Source organism: Peromyscus californicus, unplaced genomic scaffold (assembly GCF_007827085.1).
Source record: "Peromyscus californicus insignis strain IS unplaced genomic scaffold, ASM782708v3 Scaffold_7__1_contigs__length_154581171, whole genome shotgun sequence".
In the NCBI taxonomy this organism is placed as follows: Eukaryota; Metazoa; Chordata; class Mammalia; order Rodentia; family Cricetidae; genus Peromyscus; species Peromyscus californicus.
The window spans coordinates 15,880,155-15,884,997 of NW_026294595.1; the positions used below are offsets into that span (position 1 = coordinate 15,880,155).

Below are 4,843 nucleotides of genomic sequence, written 5' to 3' on the forward strand. Positions count from 1 at the left end.
AATTCAGAATCATCCTTTTCTTTAAATCTCTTTTCGATACTCGCAGCAACCGAAGCCTTCCCCACTTCCTTGCTTCCAGAACATTCTCAGGCTGATCCAGCCTGAGAACTCCAACTAGGCCCAGGAGACTGTTAACTACTATATTAATATGTATCACATCTTGTCCTTAGGAAACCTAGGAGGAGCAGATAGTGATAAAAATAAGATAATTAGACAAATGGTGCATCAACACCTTTAGAACAGCAAAAACCATAGAAGTAATGGGAATAAAAGTGGCCCTTATTAAAATTATCATATACAGAACATATGAAGAAGTAAAACACAAGATTCACTCAAAGTTATGTTTTAGGGTCCATTGAGGGGCCTCAGCAGGTGAAGGCCTGACCACCCGAGTTCCACCTGGGACAGATGGTAGAAGAGGAAAATCAACTCCTGTACACTGGCCTCTGGAGCACACATATGTCCATACACATAAACGCATGCAAAGTAAAATAAATAAATGTAATAAAATTCTGTTTTAGGAGGAATATGAAATAGAGCAAAAAGGTATTTGTAAAGTAGTGTTGAGTAGCTAAAAGCAGATCACAAATGTTTACAACATACTAGTTTTAATACAAATTTCAAATTCAGAAAAAGATCAAACTATCAATAGTAGAAATAACAGGTGGCTTTTAGGTTCTTTTCCCCGCTTCGTGCTGGAGATCGAAAGAGGGCTGTTTCTGTGCTGACAGATGCTCTACCACCGAGCTGTGCCTCCAGCCGCTTTCTTTTCCTCCGTATGCTTCCCTCACCTGCCTTGAAAGTACAAACTTTTAAAATTTAGAGGAAAGAAAAGGACCTTGAAAACCTGATTCTGTTGCACATTCCACTGGAGCTGAAAACAGCCCTGAGCTTCCAAGACACTCTCTCCTGTTCCTGCACTCAGTTCACAGGTCATATTTAACACCTAAGGTGAGCTAGCCCACCGGCACTGCAGGGAATCCACATAGAGCCACACCAGCTCTGCTCCCCGATAAAACAGCGTAGTTAAACCCCTCACTTTGAAGAAAGGCTTCAGAGCTCACCTCTGCCCAGAGCCTCCAAAGCTTCTACACTCTGGAGTCTGAGGCTGAAGACAGCATAGCCTCCTGGCCCCGGGGGTGGTGACTATAACCAGGACTTGAACTGTATTCCAAATGGGACTGGGTGTGGGTAAATTCTCTTGTGCCTCAGTGGCTTGGGGATGTCCCCCATATCTACCACCACCCCAGCCTAGCTCTCTGTCCCTTCTCCTCTGTCAGGTTTCTTCCAAGCCACCCAAGAGCTGTTGCCCCACCGAGGTCCCCAGTCTGCTGCTTGCACCTTAGTAGAGGTCTCAGACCTTGTCGGCGCCACATCCTGGGAACAGAACCGCTCCTGCCCTGGGGCTGGAAGTTCTTCTCCTGGGGGAGGGAGTTCCCTGGAGACTGAGGCGGGTGGGGGAGGCCCCAGTAGGGGGCACGCGGATGCCTTTTTGGGAGGCAACCACGTACCATCGGCTCTCACTCGCTGCCAGCCAGGGTTTTCTTCCCCCAGTGAGTCTCTTAATTTTGCTCATTTATCTTAAAGAGCTCCGTAAGCGCCGTGGGGCTCCGGCGGGGGCGCCACACGGGGGCTCCGACACCCGACCCCCACGCCTGCCTCCCAGAGGAACCATCCAGCGCGGACCAAATCTCATTTTCCTACAAATAGTTTGTCAGAAGCAGCAGGGCAAGTAATAAATCACAGAGAGCGAGAGAGCGGAGAAGGAAGGGGGAGAGGCTGGGAGGGGAGGGCGGGGCGAGGGCGGAGGGAGGGCTGGGGGCGCAGAGGGGGAGAGCAGACCCGGGAGTGGGGGGTGCGGAGGGAGAGGGAGAAGGAAGAAGAAAGGAGGGGGCAGACAAAGAGACCGGAAAGAGGGAAGAGAAGAAAGAAGGAACCTGGGAGTTCAGAACGCTGGGGAGAGGGAGGGAGGGAAAGGAAAGGACTGAGAGTTGAGGGAGAAAGAGCAAGGAATGAATCAGGAAGCAGAAGGGGGGGGGGTGTGAAAAGAGGGAAGAAAATGAATCTCAAGAGGACGTGGGAAGGAGAAAAAAGCCATCTGGTGAAGAAGTGAACCCCAGAGAGGATGGTGGGCAACGCATCGCCTCTGCTTTTCCCCACCTCCCTCACCCTGAGCTATTGTGGACTCCTGCCCCTCGGCTCAGTCTGTAGACTAATTGGTGCTGTGTGTGTGTGTGTGTGTGTGTGTGTGTGTGTGTGTGTGTGTGTGTGTGTGTGTGTGACAGAAGCAGGGAGATCTTGTATCCGGGTTACTGAGATGGAACAAGCCAAAGCCACTCCATTCTTCCAAGCCTCAGTTTCTTGATCTAGCAAATGGGAGTAATAATCTCCATTTGCATATTTGGGAACATTACCTCTGCCCTGGAAAGCAGGGCCCTGAACAAGCTGGTGATCAGGATAAGGGGAGCCTTCCTTGCACTGACTGGTAAGGGTGAACTTGGTCCCAGAACTCTGGGCACAGACGCTGGATCTTCTAAGTCATGCTGCCTTTCTCCCACTACAGCCTGTGATCCTGAGCCAGACACTGGGATCTAGCAGCTGTCAACAAAAGCACCCTCCCGTGCTTTAACCTCACTCAGGAACCGGGGTGGGGGGTGGAGGGGACCAAGGGGGGTGGAGAGGCGACACACGACACAATACCTGTGCGATGATCACCTACTGTCAAGCTCTCTGGGCTTCTGGTGCAAGGACAGAGATAGGAAGAGTCATCTAAGGTTGAGCCTTCTATTCACCACCCTCCACAACCCACACCCCTCTCTCTGACAGTTCAGGAACTCACCATAAGGTCTGAGTTTTTGATCCTCCAAAAACTCCCTCCCTCCTTTCTCCCTGGCCCTAGTAGGAGCTGGGAGGGTGGAGGCAGAACATCTTTAGTTGTGGGAAGCAGAAAATTCAGGGGGAGGGAAATGGGTTGTTGGCACTGTAAACTGCCTGAGGGCAGGAACCTTACAGAATTACCCCAGCTCTTATCATATTGCTGGTAAGTGGTGGGCCCCTGAGATGAATGAAGTTCATTTAATTTTGTGACTATGCATTCATTACGCACTCCTTATGACTGTAAAGAAGCAGTTATTAGTCCATGTTATAGAAAAGGAAACAGACAAAAATTACCAAGACAGGAAGTGGCAAGCCCAAGAGAGGTGTTTGAGTCTAGGGCAGACTGTCTCAAAAGCTTATGCCCCTTCTGTGGCTGCCCAGGGCTCAGCAGCAGGGCAACCTGAACAGCTTTTGTGGTCTTTAGGGTCCCCACATGTCTGAGGCACCAGGAAGCAGGAAATGATGGTAAAGGGACCCACATCATCTTAGTTAGATATTGTGTGAAGAGACACCATGACCACAGCAATTCTTACAAAGGAAAATTTAATTGGGGTGGCTTACAGTTCAGAAGTTTAGTCCATTATTGTCTTGCAGAGAAGCATGGCAGCATGCAGGCAGACAGAGTGCTGGAGAGGTAGCTGAGAGTTCTACATCTAGATCCACAGGCAGCAGGAAGGGAGAACACTGGACCTGGATTGAGTTTCTGAAACCCCTGAGCCCACCCCCAGTGACACACTTCCTCCAACAAGGCCACACCTACCCCAACAGGGCCACACTTCCCATAGTGCCATTCCCTATGTGCCCCTGGGAGTCATTTTATTCAAACCACCAACCTGCCCTGCCTTCTCCTGACCCTCCAGATGCTAGAGAAGTGTGCCACAGGGTACCCCATTCTAGGTGTTCGATTCATTTAGGGACTCCTTGTTATTGACACATTCCTTTAGCTCTGAGCATTAGGCTACACTGCCCTCAGACAGACACTCAACTTGCAGCACTCCACCCCGAGGAGGGCTTCAGGGACAAAGTCACCTTCCTCATAGCCTCTCTCAATTAGCTCTTTGAAACTCAGCTCTACCTCCTCTGCTCCCTTTCCTTCTGAAATGGCATCAGGAGACCTCGCATTCAGTCCCAGCAAGAAACAGAGTCTGGGGAAGAGAGCTAGGCTCCTGCTCGCCTGCCTTGTATCAACTAGATAACCCTCGGCAATTCTTTTCACCTCTCCCAGGCTCAGGTTCCTCAGTTGGAAAATGGGGATTAAAAAAAAAAAGATTCTAAATTCCCAAGACTGTCACGATAATCATTAAGGCAAAAAGCCGTGGAAAGGCTTTCCAAGTGAGAGCGCTCTTATTCTTCACACCTGGTGGCAGGTCTCCAGCTCCCTTCGCTCAGGTCCCATCCTCTCACGTGACATGAACCCCGTCGTTGATTCCAGGTCTGAACCCCAAGGACTACAGGTGCCTCCCTGTTTCACCTCACCAAAACAACATTCAAAACTCAGAGCAAGCCTTGTGACTGAACCAACCAGGGCAGGCAGGGTAGAGCGGTGGCCAAGAGCTCTACGGGAGGGAGTGGGAAATCATTTCTGAACTCCAGACCGACTGCTGTTACCGGTGCTACCTTGAACAATCATCTTGCTTCTCTGTGCTTCAGCTTTCTTTCCATAAGATGGGGCAATAACAGTGCCCATCTTCTGAGGCAGGGAGTGTGCGTGAGCCCCCACACACAGACACACACACACAGACACACACACAGACACACACACACACACACACACACACACACACACACACACACACTGCAGTAAGTAGCCGCCCTGGCTTTTGTCTTGATATCTTCGGTGACTTTTCTCCTCAACTGCTCAACAGCACGCAAAACATCTTCGTCCTCTTCTTCTGCCGTAGCCACACCAAAGGCCTTTGCTCTCTGCCTCTAAACCATCTAGTCCAGTCTGGACTGGCCCCGAGGC

The 4,843-nt window shown here is 50.4% G+C and overlaps 1 long non-coding RNA gene across 1 annotated transcript; it reads right to left on the reverse strand.

The window, feature by feature from the left end:
* Window positions 1-589: 589 nt before the first annotated feature.
* On the reverse strand, window positions 590-2,013 carry LOC128101231 (uncharacterized). Its single transcript, XR_008215031.1, has 2 exons — window positions 1,342-2,013; window positions 590-795 (listed from the first exon to the last, which is right to left on the reverse strand). It is a non-coding gene; the product is annotated as an uncharacterized LOC128101231 (long non-coding RNA).
* Between the last annotated feature and the right edge of the window lie 2,830 nt (window positions 2,014-4,843).